Source organism: Octopus bimaculoides, chromosome 6 (assembly GCF_046866305.1).
Source record: "Octopus bimaculoides isolate indiv1 chromosome 6, ASM4686630v1, whole genome shotgun sequence".
Taxonomy (NCBI): domain Eukaryota; kingdom Metazoa; phylum Mollusca; class Cephalopoda; order Octopoda; family Octopodidae; genus Octopus; species Octopus bimaculoides.
In genome coordinates, this window is record NC_142933.1 from 11,056,749 (window position 1) to 11,076,809 (window position 20,061).

The following is a 20,061-nucleotide window of genomic DNA, read 5'->3' on the forward strand; positions in this document are numbered from 1 at the left end:
TTCCTCGGGAACATAATAGCAGCTTATGAACGTGAAAGATGCAAGCAATTTGAAAAAGAGCTCACAGAAATACTTGAAGAGAACTTCCCTATTCGTATCAACAAATCTGGAAATAAAATAACGACTATGGCACAAATTAAGAGAAAAACCTACGAGCAGGATATTATCAATGAACAGGGATCAAAAGTTAAAGTTCTAAGTCTTTTGGCCTTGAATTTAATACTGAATTTCATTGCAATAATTATTTGGAGGTGAGCGATCGAAACAATAAACAAGAAGAACATTTTCAAACTAAGAAATAACACCCGATCATTGACTAATAAATTCATGGATCAGTTGTTGCAACATCGCGATAGACATTACAAATTGTATGAAAAATGGTAGCAGACGACACACAGAGATATAACAAAAATAGCATTTTTTAAGTACGGGCTACAAGCGGTAAGACACATCTTTTCAATTGGAGGAAATGACTAAACTGTAGAACTATCAATCATAAAATTGCATTCAATACACGAGATTGGTAAGTTGTAGTATTGGTATTTCCTACAATATCTTTTTTCCATCAGCTGAATACTGACGACGCCAATGGACAGATAAATCTGGTCATAAAATTCACAGAGGTCATATGAATCTTTCCTTGTGAAGTCAAACACCTTTCCTCAATCGACTTGCAAATTACGAATATTAATCCTGACGATAATACACACCTATAACCTCGGAGGATGTTATGACCAGATTTAACTGTCCCTCGGGGTCGTCAGTATTTAGCTTATGGAAAAATAAACATTGGACAAAATACCAATAATACTTGCTGTGAAGTTCGTGAGTTGAATGTTAATTCATGGTCGGTGGTTGTACAGTCTAGTCTTATCGTCTAATTCAAAAGATTTTCTTAGCGATCGCAGCCCGCAATTAAATGCTATTTTTGTTATGTCTCGGTGTGTCACCTGCTGGCGTTTTTCATACAATTTGTAATGTCTATCTCGATGTTGCAGCCACTGATCCATGAATTTATTAGTCAATGATCGGGTGTTGTCTTAGTTTGAAAATGTTCATGCGTATTGTTTTGATCGCTCACCTCCAAATAATCATTGCAATAAAAATCATCATTTAATTCAAGGTCAAAGCACTCACAACTTTAACTTATGATCCGCATTCAGTTGATCCATCACTGATAATATCACGTTTGTAGGGTTTTCTCTTAATTTGTACCATAGTCGTAATTTTATTTCGTGATTTGTTGATACGAATAGTGAAATTTGCTTCAAATATTTCTGTGAGGTCTGTTTCAAATTGTTTGCATCTTTCACGGATTCGAATGGCCTGCTTACCTCCCAAGTCTCCAACAACGTAAATGCAACTATCTTGCAATTGAGGATAATATTGCATGTGGTGGTGTTGTGTTTGAAACTTGATTGACAAAGGAAAACCTTCCGTATATTTCGGAGGATAAGAAGGCCTGACCTGCCCACATTTAATAAGGCCATATCCCATAATGTTTTTGCAGTACTAGCACTAATATTGATTTCAGATTTTGACTCAATGCTAGCAATTTCGGAAAGTGGATAAGTCCATTACATCGACTCCAGTGCTCAACTGATACCTATTTTATCGACCCTGAAAGGGTGGAGGGCAAAATCAATCTCGGTAGAATTTGAAAGCAGAACATAGCGACAAAATGAAATTTCACTAAACATTTGACCAGTTATTCTAAAGATTCTGCTAGCTCACCACCCTTACTAGCACTAATGTTCATATTTAGAATACAACACTAGACGCTTCATATGAGCTATAATTTAGGTATCAGGACGCGGAAGATAGTAACTTTTCGCACCAGCAGTAACATTGACAGAATTTAATTCAGATGTTGGTGGATACACAGAATATTAAGATCAATAGAAATAGCTTTAAATCCCGCAAGGGGAAAATGAGCACATTGCTTGTATATAAAACAGTAAAAGCATCTTGAAGGTTGTTCATGAAATACTGGCTAGATATTCAGAGAATGCATCAAATTTTATAAGACCTAAAGGGAATATGACGACCAACTTGTAAAAAAACCACGAAAGAGACGAACACGATATCAGTAGACAGTAAAGCATGCGTACATATCTTGTAGGTGACAACAAACTAGAGAATAATATTGTAAAAAAGAATAGCCTCTTCTAAATATATGATAGATACATTACATTCGAGGATATGCCTTCGCTATGTAAGAATAACTAATAAACAAACGAAGACACTTGTTTCCAAACCACCAAGCTGTGAGAAATTCAGATGTTGGTGGATATACAGAATACGAGTATGCCATAGTAGTAATGAGAACATCGACCACATCAACAATAGTTGCGCGTGAAAGTACCATAATCTAATTAGGGACGTTTTACGTGGCAAGTAATACCAGTCAAATCTTTCTCAAATTTAAGTTATTTTCTTATCAAAAGACATTTTCGATAATGTGATATTTGGATCCCATTTCTAAAGCAAACAGACATGACCGTTACGATTAAACTACCTTCCATCAGGGTGGACTTATGGTTAAACCACAGCACTATTATAAAATTCTCCCATGAGACATGACATTATTGCCAAAAGCACTTATACCACGATCCATCATAAGGCTTGTTCTGACTACCAAACAAAATTACTCCAACCAGAATGTATCGACATTTTTATAAATAAAATAAATAGTGGCGGAACATCGCGAAAAAAAAAACCTAGCTATATGATGCAGGCACTACAGGCCTGTTAATTTTCTGAGACAAGAAATAAAGCACATTTTTTGTAGAATAGATCTGTTACTGAACGGATATCACAGACATAAAAAGTTTTCAATGAGCAGCTGCGAAAGTTATAGATTTCTATCATACTAGTTATAAATGTTTCATTGGCCACTTATTATACGCACACGGATCTATTTAACAACATGCATTTGAAAATGCTGCGTTTTGTTAAGAAAGGACAAGGTGAACTACTGTCTCTCCCAATGAAGTTCATAGAGTTTCTGAAACAGTAAATGTTAGTAAAACACTCGAAAGATACTACAGTTAAGTTTTGTAGAATAAAGACATACAGACCATGATGTATGTATTTTCAAACGCACATACTCACGCACGCGAGCGTGTGAGTGTATACAATTTTTTTACTAGTCTCATTTTTTTACTGTCTCATGAATAGTTATCTGAAATTTACCAGCATTTTGAGGAATTTCTTTTCGGTTTTAATAAAATACTAGACTACCGCTGACGCGTTGGATCACAGGTGTAGTCTCTGAGTTTCCCAGCAACGGAGTTTTGTTTCGTGGTTTTTTTTTTCTTTACCATGTTATTTCGCATGCTTTCAACGAATGTCACATCGAATTCACTCGTAAACGATACCGTTCTCCAGAAACGAAAAGATGTAGTTGCTATTTCTTGCACACACTGTAACCACATAACTGGTATTTCGGGTCCTTTATCACAAATAGTGGTTACGTAGCAGCAGGGCATTCTAGAAATAGCAGCCAAATCTTTGGTGGTGAAATACGTTGAACGCACTCGAAAGAAACCAATGGAAAAAAACTATTTCACACCGAGGTTACAAACGGGGCTTTTTACGAAATATTTACCGTATTTTTAAAGTCATTTACATTTAAAAATACTTCGTCCATCATAATGTGTCTAACGGAAAAGTTAAAGTTTCTTCCTTTCCTGGGTTAAATTATTTTCGGTGTATTTTCCCATTATGCACCGTTTGGGTATTTGAACTCCACAAAAATTCCGAATATCTCAATAACTACTGGTCCGATTTACGGGAAACTTGTCTTATTCCATTCCTATTCACATTTGAGGGGCACTTTTCTTTTCAAAGTATTTTCTCATTATGCACGCCTTTGGCCGTGTGACACTGCAAGCAAGCATGATTGAACTTCACTTTTAATGCGTTATAGATTATCTTATTCTACATTTGTTATGCGAGTATTATGATTTTTATCTCGTTTTGTAAGTATGTGCTTGCTTGTGTGTGTGTGTGTGTGTGTGTGTGTGTAAATACACACACACACATATATATATATATATGTATATATATATATATATATATATATATATATATATATATATATATATATATATATATATGCATATATATATAGAAGAGAGAGGTATATATACACATCCATACATACATACACACACATACATACATACAGACATATACCATGTGTATATTAAATTATATTTATCTCTCACTGGATGGAGTTTTTTTCCTATTAATCACACTAACAACAGAGCTCGTTCAACTAGCTACTCTATTCAATCCAAAGATATAAAGGAAGAAAAAGGTTTCATTTACATTTCAACCCTTCCAGATAAACCATCTACACACGATTATATCTTTGGAATCAAGTTTTATTCGAAAGTATATGGTGCCCAATAAATGACTAAAGTGAGGCATCATTTAATAACTTGTCCAAGATTTGCTATTAAATTAGCCACGTCCAGGGTCATTACTGGCCGAAACTTATCTATACATCTAAGTATCCATAAGTATATATGTACGTATCTATCTATGTATGTATATATGTAATAATAATACATGTATATATACATGTATTATTATTATTATTATTATTATTATTATTATTATTATTATTATTATTATTATTATCATTATCATTATTATTATTATTATTATTATTATTATTCAGGTCACTAGTTGGAATCGAACTCGGAATCTTGGGGTTAGCAGCCCGCGCTCTTAAACACTACGCTTTACTACTACTACTACTACTACTACTACTACTACTACTACTACTACTGTTACTACTACTATTAATATTATCATTATTACTACTATATATACTTATACACACACTGACACACACACACACACACACACACACATATATATATATAAGTGCATATATATATCTATGTATATAATGCGTATATTAAATGATATTTATCCCTCACTGGTCGGAGTAACTTTTCTGTTGATCACATCAAAACACTACACTCTGTGTGCGTGTGTGTGAACGTTGGTGCCTTTATGTGCGTGTATGTGTGTGTGTGTACATAGATATATGTATATACATACCTAGATACATGCTTACATACATAAATACATACACACATACTCATATCCTCTCCTAAGTTAAAGTAATTGCAACACATTCGAAAGAATCTTTATTTAACTCTATAAGTCTTGGCAGGTACACTCCATTCAATATGTACCACATATATTTACATACGTAAATTAACATATTTAAATACAGAAGGAGGATGCACTTGTTTACTAAAGAGTCCTTTACATCCATTAGATGGGTGCAAACATGTTTACACAGACATAGATAGCTACCAGCACTGAAACGTACGTAAAGAAACAGTCTAATATTTTGACACGTTAAGTTACACTTACATATTGACAAATACCTGAAACTGTTTTGAGTCAGACAAAGAAGCCTTATCATTGGAATTCATCTTGAATTCCGCGAGCAAGAATTTAAATAGATATAAATGTAACAACATATGTTCTTACATCCACGCATAAAGGTAGACACAAATAAACACACACATACACACACGTTTCTACGTATATGTATATATGTACATATACGCGTGTATATATTTATATCATAATTCTTATATATGTATATATATATATATATATATATATATATATATATATATATATATATATATATATATGTATATATATAAATACACACACACACACACACACACACATATATATATATATATATATATATATATATATATATATATATATATCGCAAAAATATTGTCATAAAACCGGCCGACAAGGGTGGGGCTGTAGTGATGTGGAGCGCAAGCCTTTAGATTTCTGAAGCTGTCCGTCTAGTGGAAGACACCTTCTAATTCTCTATATCGTCCAACCCCAAGCCTAACTTCCAACAGACTGCCCACTACTATTCATGACCTCAATGTTATTCTCCCGTATCCCTCCCACAGCCCCCAATCTCACTGTCCGTACCCCACGCATCCCCAGTATCTACTTCCTTCCAAAAATTCGGAAGCCCAATAACCTTAGCCGCCCCATCGTCTCCGCCTGCAACTTCCCCACTGATATGCTCACCAAAATGCCCCGCTGTGTCCTTGCTCCTAGTGGTTCCCCTCCCCTCACACATCCACGACACCAATCATGGCTCTCCGTTTGTTTAACTGTTTGAGACCCAAATATTCTCACAATTCAGTGGTCCAACTCCCGAGCTATACGGTCGTTATAGCGACGCGAATTACTGGACTCCTTCGTTTCCTTTGTCCTTCATCTCCTTCCCTCCTGACCTCGAATTCTACTGCACCATCTCTAACTCTTCTCTCGAATTTCTAGAATTTCTGTCAGCATACACCACTCCGCTCTCACTACCTCCATCCACTACAAACACACTGACTCATACTCTTACATTAACTTCTCTTCTTCGCACCCTACACACACCAAGCTCTTTGTCCCCTAGTCTCAATTCCTGCAGTGACGACCATGACTTTGAAACAGTCTCATATGATGGCTCGCCACTTCGTCCTATGTGGATATCTCCTCAATTATTTACACTGCATTTGACCTGGCACCGTCTGTGGACCGTGCCTCTGCTCTTTCTCCTCACACCCGCACCAACCTTGCCCGCCCCCTGTTTCTCCTCACTACCACCCCTCACCTATTGCTTCAATGTACCATTCTCCGAGCCTTCCGGCGATTCCAGTTCCCCTCGCACATCTTTTCTAACCCGAAAGAGCTCATAACCTGCGTGACCACCTGGTCCACATTCGCTACCTCGGCTTTCCATCCTGGCTCCTACCCTTGTTCTCACCCAGGCTGTTGCATCTGCCCCTACCACTCCAACACCACCATCCTCACAGACACCCATCACCGTCATCAATTCCTTTACTTGTGCTTCTAGTAATGTTATTTATTGTAACTTCTGCTCTTTCTTTCCTTCCCTCTACATCGGTCAAATGGGAAGCCACTTGTCTGCCCGGCTCGCGGAGCACCTTCGAGCTATCAGACTTGGTAATGACACCCCGGGATCGAGCCACTTCTGTTCTGCCTGTCATTTACTAGAACATCTGTCGGTGTTCGGACAGTTTCACCAAAGAGCCATCCGGATTCCGCCTTCGCGTGAACAAGGGCTAATCTGCTCTCTCTGCTTCTTTGTGCTATATGGGCTCAACTCACCTCCTCACATTATATGACGCCACCCCCACATGGTGTCCCACACACTTTCCACATTTAACTGCCCCCCTCAACCTACACATCTGCATGCTGCCTACCTTGGTAACCTCACCACACATACACTACTGTACAAATACCCATACACACTGTTTAACTCATCTGTCACTTCACACACCATTACACACACTCCACAACACCTTCCCACAAAACCTTCCAACTCTACACACACTAGCACTGACCACTTCTCAGCACCCACACCACACACCATTATCCACAGAATATGCAGAATCTACAAGAATAGATGCAAGCGCTAATTTATAAAAACATCTGACATATTAATAAAAATCTGTAAATGTACACCCATCCAGATACCTTAGTAACTTATTATTTTTTCAAATATATATATATATATATATATATATATATATATATATATATATATATATATATATATATATATATATATATATATATACATATATATATATATATATATACACTATATAATACACACACAAATATTTGCATTCATGCATTAACATTCCAACAATTGCACTTTGTATCTTCGGTATAAACACTTTTCTTATTAAAAAGAAATAGAAGAGAATATACATACACATACATATAGGTATTGGCTTTGCTTTATACCAAATCCGTGTACTTTCAATTCGAATATATATTTGTAACTTGACAGAAAAACTGCAGGATCGAAAGTATTAGAAAGAGACTTGATGGTTGGATTCTTGTACATAATACACCCTATGAATCATTTTCTCTGTGGGAATATCAATATACTCAGCTGAATTTGTAAGAATTTAACATTACGGAAAACGTGTCAATTAGATGCATTGCAGGATTTAATACATAAAAAGTATACTATCTATTTCTAGATTCGCTGCGTTCCAAACGACATGATCACAAACAACTGGAAAGGACAGTTCACGTAATGTTCTAAATGGCGTCTGCTCATCAGAAACGAACAAATAATTGGGAAGAAGACATTACATTTTCAGTTTTGTCAACCTATGCTGAAATTTGTGTTAATAGAACTTTTGCTGTTTTAAGGTTTGATCGAGTATTTAACTCTACTAAATGACGGGAGAAACATGATGAATAAACTTGATCAATAACCATGATGAAATATTGTTATATCTCAAGCTACTGCTATCTAGCAGCTTCGGATGATCTCTACTCAACCGATACACAACTGCTACTCGACTGCTACTCAACACACCTAACACGGCCAGACTACCTCTATTTATATGTCTTGGGAGATCCTACTTCTTTGCCTGGGGGCGTTGATACAACAAATATGATGAATAAACGTGTCTTATATCGACTCTAGTGAGACCACCTATAATCCGATGACAGAAATATCCTGTTTTAAAGCCATCTAAATTAGAACCGTCTCTCAATATTTCATGTTACTTCGTGTAACATCAGCTAAATAACAATAAATTTATTTTACTAAATTCTTCAGAAATTTTAAAATTCATTGAATCAAAGATGATGTATTTCAAGAATAAATAAAGTATCAAATGTGTTAAAGTGATTTACTGCAAAGCCTTCCTTCAAAATTTCATGCTATGTTCTCAGATTACTAAGGTTATTTCTCTGAATTATTCATATTTAACAATAAATTGAAACAAATTTATTATATTTCAAAAGAACTATGGTAAAGTGATCTAAATTACAACCGTACATCAAAATTTCATACTAATCTATGTTCAAGCACGAGTTTAATAATGACAAAATTACTTTACTAAATTCTTCGATATTTTTGAAAATTACCTGAAACAAAGTGCCTCTCAAAAGAAAATGCTAATAAAAGCGTTCGCATTCTTTCGCTCCATGCGTTTTCTTAGCTTTTACGTTGAAACAATATGCGACAAGTAACAGTCTTAACTTTTACGTTCATAGTACTAACTTTGCGCTCTCCAAACAGGAGGTAACAACAGCATATCTGAAACACTAAAATGACAGTGATATCTCTAATGATATATCTTTATAATTATCGATACATCGTAATCAAAATTTATTACTGAATCTGAAAAACGAGTAAAATCTTTCACAAGTGTGTGGTATATATGCTTACACACGCAGGCATACACTCACACATATACACACAGAGGTACACACACGCCCACACATACGCACCCATATATGTATAGAAGCATATATTTATATATATATATATATATATATATATATATATATATAGAGAGAGAGAGAGAGAGAGAGAGAGAGAGAGAAAGAGAGAGAGGGCGGGGGAGATGATAGATAGATAGATAGATAGATATGTCTAAATCTAGGCATACAGTGTATCTGATGGCACATATAGTACAATTATTTCGGATCCTATATGCAAAGCTGGGTCTCCAATACCCTTATATCACAGGCAGTAAAAAGCTTTTTACCTGAGTATGTGCCAATGAAATTGGGGTGCGTCGGATACACTCATGCGTCTTTCGTTATGTCATCAAATACGGTACATTCGATCACCGTATAGAATGCATGCACATATACATAGCTACTAGTGTATACAATAAAACACGCAGATTTAAAAATAGACACAGAATCTATGAAATTAATACGGACGATATGGCCCACAGGAATTTGTCTTCTTTTTGGATTTAATGAATTTGCCAAGACACTTCATATTACAGTCCTGAAGATGGGAGTACAAGACGTTACAATAAAGTGGAGGTCATTCTTACCCATAATATGAAAGAATATTAGTGGAATATTCCGGGGAAACCCTCTCTAAATTGTAAGCTCAACAAACCAGAAAATTAATGATCTAAGATATAGAAGGGGTGATGTTTTCTGCATAAATTAGTTATCCGTCAGATATCAATACAATATTAATAGTGAAAGACAACATATAAGGTGGACTAATGAAAAATCTTTAGATACTAACTCATGTAGACTATAACCTTAGAATTTACTTCTGAATACACGGCCAAGTTTTCTAACTACCGTTGGACCAATTTTGTATAAATGTATGAACGTATGCACGTATTATGTAGACATACACATGTACACATACATGAATGTATACATGCATACATACATACATACATACACTTATACATACATAATAGTGAAACTAAAAACAAATGCGCAGGCGTATTTTATCACTCAAAATTGCGTGTTTGAACGTTTTCTTCAACAATTATGCTCTGATGCGTTACTGATGTTTATTTTGTTTTTGTTTCCTTGTTTTTGTTTTTTTAACATACATACACCCACGTTGTTATATGTGTAAGTGAAACATATTTACCTCAACAACTTGGTAGCATTCAGACTGGATTATAAATAATACTTCTCACCGCGTGAAATTTCGCTTCGACAATCATGGCTGACACAAATAACAATACAAACAAACACAGCCACCAACGCCGCACGAATATCCTCCACACTTCGCTTGTCTCATGTTTAAACCGCGATTTATTTTGGTGCTGTCAAAAAGCACGTTAAAATCCGTCTATCAGTTACATGAAGCTGTTAAATAGGCACTGGGACGAAATCTTCCCAAACATAAACCATATTACAGACAGCAATTATTATTTCAATTCTTGTGATGTCAGTCGCTATTCTGAAGAGACCTATATAGGTACAAAAGCTGTCATAGATGATAGCAGAAAATTGTTGAAGGTATAACGCTGACGTAACTCCCAAGCTGATCGGAAAGATAGTGCTGCAGAGTATAAACAGCTTAAAACAATTTCAGATATTTTCTCCAGTCTCGCTAAACCATAGTTTCCTAATCTTTTTTCGCATGTACCCAGCGAAACCATTTCAATACTTACAGCCACGCAACCAAAATCTACTTTTATGTAACAAAATTAGTTTTTGTAATTGAATTGCAAATGATTGCAAACTATTTTATTATTTCTATATAAACAATATCTGATGTTATTTCTGCAGTCACGCTTTACATTGCACAGAGACTGGAAGGAAGAGAAAGACCAAAAAAAGACATGCTGAGAGAAATAGAGTTAAAAATACAAGATGATGAGAGAGAGAGAGAGAGAGAGAGAGAGAGTTAAACATACGAGTGTATATGAGGGGTTTTGTGGCAGACAATGAGTAAAGACACGCTAAACATATAATGAGAGAGAAAGAATGATAGGAACAGAGGAAGTGGAGAGAATACAGAGTAGAGGTAGTAAATGACAGAGTAGTTATGGGAAGAGTTAAATTTGTTTCAATTAATTTTATTCTATTCTAATTTAAGGTAGTAAATAATTTTTGAAAATTGGTATTCATTTCATTCTTTTGTATAAGCACCAAGGAATTTGATGAAAACTAAATTATGATTATTGTGTATACACTATATTTCTTGATATTACCCATGGTGGAAAAATTATACTTCCAACATTGTGGCATCTTGATTTTAATATAGTTGGACATTTTCATTGATGTGAATAACCAGCAATAACTGTGGTTGTATGTATTGTTTATTAATGTGATTGTAATATATTCAAATAGCGCCAGGCGTTTGTTAATGTGATCCCTGCAGCTGATGACTTACAGAAAGTTCTGCAATATTTAGTTCGAAATTTGATAAAACTAGTCGTAATTCCCCAAACTGTTTTATTTCCATTCGGTTTCTATTGTCAGTCAAAATTTAATTTACTGCACAAAAACTTTTTTCTCTAAGATAAAAGGACGAAGAAACTGTAAAAACTAGCTTGGCATCTTTCCACAATATAGGATACAAAAGATTACATTGCAATTATATTTCACACAATCTTCGATTTTTAAATATCCTCTTTACTTCATCATTTTAGAAATCAATGATGGTTTCCTTTAAACCATTTTTTCTTCTTCTATTTTACCAACGATAGAGATTTTTTTCAACTCAGTCAGGAATCTACTGTTTAATCATTAAGTCCTGTCTCATATCTTCTTTCAACTGTTGTAAAACAGTATGTCCTCAGATTATCGTCTGTAAATAATTGTAAAAGGATTTCCATTGATGGAAACTGACAAGACACCTTTCTAAAAAGGTTTCGCTTGTACAGTTCAATTTTCCTTATGTATTGGATTACAATTGTTTCTTTGTATTTGAAAATTCAGGCTTTTCATCTTGTCATAAATATATCAGCTTATTACATCGCATCGCTGTGAATAAACTCAATGCACTTTGCTAGTTGGATATTAAAATTCATAGGTAAACCTTCAACAATAGTACTGTTAATCATGGTGAAGTGTTTCAAACAGGATCCTTTTCATAGCCATAAAACTTCAGTGTAAAGAAACAGTGCTTCAGTATATCGAATTGATAGAACAGCCTATTTATATAAAGCATGAGATCTGAATTTTCTAACTGTAAATAATACAAACATCCAGCTTGAAAACAGCTGCTCATTAAATATTTTAGCAATAAGGTACAGTCCATGAATTACACAGTGAATATATATATGAACATCTATGTGTATCTTTGTGTTTGTTTGTCTTACCACCGCTGCTTATATATCAGTTAATTTTTTTTACGTTTTACGTGATTACGTATTACGCTAATCTTAGCAGTTAATCAGAAGAGAAGAAAAAAATAAGAACCAGACTTAAAAAGTAGTAGTGTTTCAAACTGTTTCACTAAAACCCTTCAAGTTGGTTATAGTGAATAGCTGCAGTTCAATGATTAAAACACGCAAAAGATTTTTTAAAAACTAAAAGATAACCATAGGCCACAACATTCCTGAAGATATAAAAGTACAACGAAGGAGTTTACATTATATTGGGCACTTTAGTTTTATTTGCTCTGAAAGATTATTGACTTGGATTTGCTGCATTTTTATGGGTTATTAGCAGAACTACTTGAAAGGTTTCTATCATTTGCTCACTTGTTCTTAATGGTGACAAGTATATAAAATTGTGGATTGAAATAAAGCAAGAAATCATTTAGTGAGATAAAAATCCCAACCCGAGTCGCCGGGAAAGATTGTGAGATTTACGTGTGGCTGTATGGTTAAGAGACTTAATTCCTAACTAAGTTCAATCCCACATGTAAACTTTGGGTAGTATATTTTACTACAGACTCGCGAGGACAACAGACTTGTGTGTGGATTTCGTAGATAGAAGCTGATATATATATATATATATATATATATATATATATATATATATAAATATGTGTGTGTGTGTGTGTGTGTGTGTGTGTGAGTGTGTGTGTGTGTGTGTGTGTGTGTGTGTGTGTGTGTATTATGCATGTATATATATGTACGCATCTATATATGTTATATTAAGGTTATACATGTATGTGTATAATTGATCAACAGAATTTATTAACCGGCGTATGTAATACTCTTCGTCTCATATCGAAACACGTGAAAATTTCAATAAGATGGCCGCCGCTGTACAACTGAAGTTTAACAACGAAGGTTGCTATTTATGCGTATATAAATTGAAAACTGCACGGAAGAGAGAAGGTGAATTCGGACTAAACAAGTTTTGAAGCCTATCTCAAGAGAAATATTCGATGTTTGGTGGCAATTTGTCGGTTACGACGACGAGGGTTCCGGTTGAACCAATCAACGGAACAACCTGCTTGGGAAATTAACGTGCAAGTGGTGGAGCACTCCACAGACACGTCTACCCTCAACGTAGTTCTCGGGGTGATTCAGCGTGACATATAGTGTGAAGAGGCTGACCCTTTGAAGTACAGGTGCAACAGAAACGGGAAGAAAGAGTGAGAGAGAGAGTTGTGGTGAAAGAGTATAGCAGGGTTCGCCACCACCTCCTGCTGGAACACTCACAACGTCCGGTTCTGGGAATCGAAACCGCGATCCTATGACTGCGAATCCGCTACCCTAACCACTGGGCCATTGTGCCTCCACACATACACACACACACACGCGCACACACACACACACACACACACACACACAAACACACACACACACACACACACACATACACACACATACACATATATATATATATGTTAAATCCGAAACCGGTTCCTGTTTAAGAATGCTTTTTTAGGTGATTTTAAATGTCTTGCTCGCTCACGTTTTGGTATGCTGCAATATTTCATGTTGAGAACAATTTAGGTCTTAATAGATACAAGATGTGATCTATTTCTAGCGCATTAATTGTCCACGTTATTGGTCGACGTTATTTTTTTTTAATGTACCTTAATCCCCTGAGATTGCAGATAATATTTCTGAATCTCTTTGATTCTTTAGATGTGCTGGCCTCCTGATAATTAATCGATATTAATTAATTTATGATTAATTACCAGATTTTATAATTATACATATATATACATATATATATATATACATATATATATATATATATATATATATATATATATATATATATATATATATTCGTTCATTCCACTCTTCGTTCTTTCGTTCCCCCTCGCTCATATTTCCTTGCCTTCTCTACTTGCTCACTTTCCCTCCACATTTCACTTCACTGTGTCCCTGTTATTTTTACTCGCCCCTCCTTAATTCTTTTGTCCCTCTGCCTCCACCTCTCTCTCATCTCTTCCCACGTCACCGGTGTTCGCCCAAGCCTGTTCTGTCTTTATTGGCCGGCAGTTGCGCGTGCAAAATCGATATTCCTCCCTGTGCCTGTAGAACCTTATATTCCTGCCGTAAGGCTTTATTTCCTCAGACGTCAGCTTAATTTAATTCGTCCTTAGTCGAAAGACACCTGTTATGTCCTGTTATTATTTTTATTGTTTTTGTTTAACATTGTTCGTTTTTTTCTGTCCTTGTTTTCGTATACATTCGCTGCTTTCTTCCAAGGAATCTGATGCTCTTAGCTTAGTTTTTCCTTGGAGATGGCCAGATTGGAGCAATCTCGAGTATAAACAACCGAAATTGCAAAGATAATCTGGAACTCGACTGATGAAAGAAAACTCCGAATGACCCGTCCTTGTTTTCTTTGTATCGTTTATCTGAATGTTTTGTTGTCCCTTTCTTGTATCACTTAACTGTCAGGATGTTTTGCGTTCTTGTGCCATTTTGTGAGCATGTGTGCACTTGTGGGAGTATGTGTGTGTGTGGGTGGGTGTGTGCGCATGTGTGTAGCTATGTGTGTTTGGTTATATGCCTTGATTGGTGCTTCTCTTGTATATGTCTTCCACCAGCATTTGACAAATGGTGTTGTTTTGTTTACACTCCCCACCCTTTTCACGATTTCAAATGTGTGACTGTTCGGACTTTGTCATTAAACATTTCATTAAACTACCATTATTTAACAGACTATTGCTAATGACAGTATGGAAAGAAACAACTACTCGTATATTAATCATTATTTATATTACCACTGGAATCCAAATTAAAATGTGATAATGCATGTCTGGCAACAACTTTCTCTTTCTATACACCTACTATCTTTCTAAAATAACATCTAGGAGTTAACTTCCAGGAATGGTAATAAAATATGCCAGCCTCAGAGAACCTGATAGATAAGAAAAATGAAAATTGGACGAACCTGTCAAATGACTGCACAATGGAATCAAATATTTGATATAACTGTATACTGAAAGCTGAATAATATAATTTTCACAGCTCAGCAATTGTTTCATAAACGGTTTTTATAAAAGAAAAGCGGACTAAAGCGTAGGGTAATTTTACACTCAAATAATTTAAGACCTAATAACTTCGAACACGAACTTACGATGTCTAGGAAATCTGTCATGGAAAAGAACTGCCGTCAAACAAATTTCTAATAGAAGTGTGCTTCTAATTAACAAGCTATTTGCAAGACAATGGAAAAAAACTACTATCGCTCTGAAGGTGTGGGCATGGCACATAGGCATAGATATGGCTCTCAGATGAAAAAGCTAGCTTCGCAGCCATATGATTACGGGTTCAGTCCCACTACACGGTACCTTCGGCAAGTGTCTTCTACTATAGCCCAAGGCGAACCAGTGTTTTGAAAGGGAATTTGGTAGACTGAAACCGTGTCGTTTATATGTATGTGTTTGTGCCCCACTGCACCGCTTGACAACTGGTGTTGGTTTGTTTACACCCTCGTGATATCCATTTGGCAAAAGTGGAACGATAGAATAAATACCAAACTTTAAAAATAAGTTCTGGTGTCGATTTGCTCAACTAAAATTCTTCAGTGTGGTCTCCCAGCATGGCGACAGTCCAATGACCGGAACAAGTAAAGAGTAGAACACAAATGATGCAAAATAGATCTGACTCTCGAGCCGACCTAAAATAAATTTCATTTAGCACTTAGATTTTAATGATTGAATATTTATAGCCGTCCACAACTAATCATACCGCATTAAATCCAATGATAACACTCGACCTTTGAAAATGGCAACATAATGTGAAGGCACTCGGAAAAGCCTGATTGTTGGATACTTGTACAAGTTATTGTCATTCTGTAAAATGTCATTCCCATATATATCTATAATATGGGAGACAAAAGTGTCATAGTAATTTGGCTCGCTGCAGTAAGGGCATATCTTGTTATGAAATAAACTACGCAGTCTTTAGAAACAGACTTATTGCTTCCATAAATAAGCAACCTCAATGAACATCTCTAATGTAAGTTTAGTCCAGCAAGATAGTTCCTGAAGAGTTGGCAGGTAGAAAGTGAGGAATGGGTGATGTATCAAAAAAAGAAAAGAAAAAGAAAACCTTTAATTAATAAAAATAATGTAAGGAATACAAAAAAGAGAGAAAAACAAAAACCTTATGGAAGTTTGGGTTGCTTGGGAAAATTGACTATTGTCTGTTTATGGTTTTTGAAAGAACAGTATTTGACAAAAGTGCTGAAGTGCACAGCTGGTGTCGTAGAAAGCTTTGTGAAGACCTAGTCAACTAACTTCATTCTTGTAATTGAAAGCTCCGTGATTTTATCTTCCGCTAGAAATCGTTGAAAGTGAATATTCGACAGAAGACTGTCTGTCTATCTTACTGTTCACTTTAATGCTAATTCCCGTTATCTGATTTACTAATTTCTTTTACGAATTTAATCCATAATTTCTCCAATTTCATCCATAATTTCTTGACAATTGAAATATTTACACAGAACATAGTTACAGTTCTAAGAAGCAAGATATAGAAGAATGGACGTAGCCAAAATAAATATTCCTACTTGACAAGTGAACGTGAGAGAATTGCTTACCAAACCAATTTTACATGAATGAATTCTATTGCCTTTCATCTATACAATGAGTACGAATACGGAGATACTGGCTAAATCATATAATGTAGTGAACATGGATTGAATAACCAAAACGTATTCAAAGAATATTTAAAGAACATAGCGCAATATACTACGGGTTGAAATATAAAATTATTTCTTCTCAACAAAATAATAATCCATGATACATTCGCAATATCATTATTTGAGATACTTGACTGCACAATAGAGAAAATCCTTTTCGTGTGTATTAAAACCTGTGAGATCCTCGTTCAGAAGCGGCCACTGAAACAGAGATATCGACAGTGTCCATCTCAGAAGAAAAGGCGAGGAAGAGATTTATTTATGATCAGTGTAATAAATATCATTTGAATGTTGTATCATATATATAACACCCAACTAAGAAATATCAACAACAACAAAACATTAGCCAAGTTTTTAAAATTAAATAGTTTAGCACCTAAAGATCGGACATGAATATCACAAGCGGCCGATGATCCTGAATATTATCTCTGTAATATAACTGTTGAACGAACGGATTTCACCGTAGACTAAAATAAGGAAGACTTCGCGTACCACAAATGGTTACGCAAGCGTATTTTTTCATAAACTCGGAAATAGTCTATCCCCCAAGTAAATCTTCATCCCAAAACTTTATGAGCAATGGTCTTTCATTTGTGACTATCCCATATTGATTCTTTATTTTAGGTGTATTCATGGACCACAATATATAATATAACCCACCTTCTTTAAAATGGAAAGACGTCATGAGGTACCTCTGGCTGCTATTTCTAGCTGATTGAGGGAAGATAAAGGGGGACCATCGCTGACTTGTAATTTATCAGATTTCCTATTGAAGATAATAGATACCTAAGCTCTGATACGACCGAATATGAAGATTATGTTACAAATTTGAGGAACGTATTTCATATTATTTATGATGCTTTAGTACGGTGATGAGGAAGTGTTCATGACAGTATCAAGCCTCTGTAAATAGTGAAGGGCGGGGAAGGAGGAAGGGAGCTCTAAACCTAAGACCTGCACCAAATACTTGTAACAAAGTGGGGTCCACTAATGGTATCCAAGGTGCTGGCTAGGGTTGTTAAACTAAGCAACAGTTTAAATCAACCACCCAATTATGCTATCTGGGTAACTCGGAAATCATTGTGTCAGAATAAATGTTGCAAGGGACCCTGTGGAAAGTTTTGCAGCTCCCCCGAAGGCCGCCTTTGACTAACACTATTCTATCGGCCACAAAAGTATGAAAGTTATAGTTGACAGTATGTGATCAACAGCTACCGCAAAATGTCATTAAGGTCCCACATTTCGTTGCAGCAGAAAGGTTTTAATAAAGCAATATACAATGCTATCAGTAGTAATTTTATGTTTCGACACAGACAATATTAAAGGAATATTGCTATCAAAACCTCAATCATAGCCGAACATAAGAGAACTGAGTTACTTGTGTTGGACAGAAAAATAAAAGATAAAATATATGTAGAGTTATAACGGTTGTCTGTTTTGCAGATGGAAATATTTCTATAAAGCTTAATGAGAAAAAGAATATTTTTCTGACAACCGTTTCGAAACTGCGCAGTTTATGCATTATGTTTGGATCTATTTGGAGCATTCGTTTGTTATGAAATGCTTAAAAGTTGGTACCAAAACGTTAGTTAATCTCAGGATACAAATTGTAAAAACCAGCCATGTGGTATTTTATAAATGCAATCTGTAATGTCGAGAGGAAAACATGGAAGCTATTTCCTTACTCAACATATAACGCTTCAACGTTATTGACTAAACTCCAGTTGCAGACACTTGAATGATTGTCAGAAACTAATTCCTTTTTGTAGAAAACATTCAAATAATTGGAAAGATTAATGAGAAATACATACAGGTCATTTATGAGAGGTTGAGGAATGAATAATGTCTCTTTTGGACATTCTGAATAGTTCTAATTGAAACTTGTCACTAATTCGAGCCGTGTAGGTGTATCTGTTTGTCCTAGATTCTTCTCATTTCAATTGCGTTTTCAAACTTACAGTAGACATTTTATCTTAACTTTGTTTAAAACTTGAATATATCAATTGAAACATATAAATGTATTTATATACATAAGTGAGAGAAAGAGACAGAGAGAGAGAGAGAGAGAGAGAGAGAGAGAGAGAGAGAGAGAGTGTGTGTGTGTGTGTGTGTGTGTGTGTGCACTGGTGTATGTATATATACATGATGAGCATAGATCAACTAAGAGCCAGATTATAATGTATGCTAGGGTTGATCATATAGCATGATCAACTATAAAACCTTTCGATGACATTCCTCCAGCATAGCCACAGGCCAACAACTAAAGTCAGTAACGTATTCGAGGAATAAAAGACTACGTCTATGAATATACAGGAATAAGTTTGCACATATATGTGAAAAGACATAAAAACAAATTTCATCGGAATTTATAAAGAGAATATATAATTATGTACACATGTTACACAACTTATTGTGTCTTATTCTGTGAGAACAGCAAAGAGAGAAAATTTAACATGATTAATGAAGCTATTATAGTTTTGTTTCTAAATATTAGCATGGCAGAAATCGATAAGACCGTATTTCTTCATTGCTTTTCATTTAAGATGTAAGAGAATAAACAGGTGTATTTAATGACCAATAAGCAACAACATAAACATATATTTGCAAAGGCGGAATACGTATATACACGCAGACGTGTTATATATGAGTGCATTT

The 20,061-nt window shown here is 35.3% G+C and overlaps 1 protein-coding gene and 1 long non-coding RNA gene across 10 annotated transcripts in view; one reads left to right on the forward strand and one right to left on the reverse strand.

Moving 5' to 3' along the window:
* Positions 1 to 8,743, forward strand: part of LOC128248163 (uncharacterized) — a 46,131-nt gene extending 37,388 nt beyond the window's left edge. For both annotated transcript variants that reach the window (XR_016242166.1, XR_016242165.1), the window contains exon 3: positions 8,082 to 8,743. This is a non-coding gene — a long non-coding RNA (uncharacterized LOC128248163). The remainder of the gene's footprint in view (positions 1 to 8,081) is intronic.
* The window catches only part of LOC106871985 (FMRFamide receptor), a 335,494-nt gene that overhangs the window by 34,580 nt on the left and 280,853 nt on the right, over positions 1 to 20,061 (reverse strand). Inside the window, exon 1 of one of the 8 annotated variants that reach the window (XM_052969026.2) lies at positions 10,475 to 10,606. The exons of the other annotated variants lie outside the window; for them this stretch is intronic. The gene's annotated coding sequence lies outside the window, so the exon portion shown is untranslated. Of the gene's footprint in view, positions 1 to 10,474; positions 10,607 to 20,061 lie in introns of those variants that run through there. 8 annotated transcript variants of the gene reach the window in all.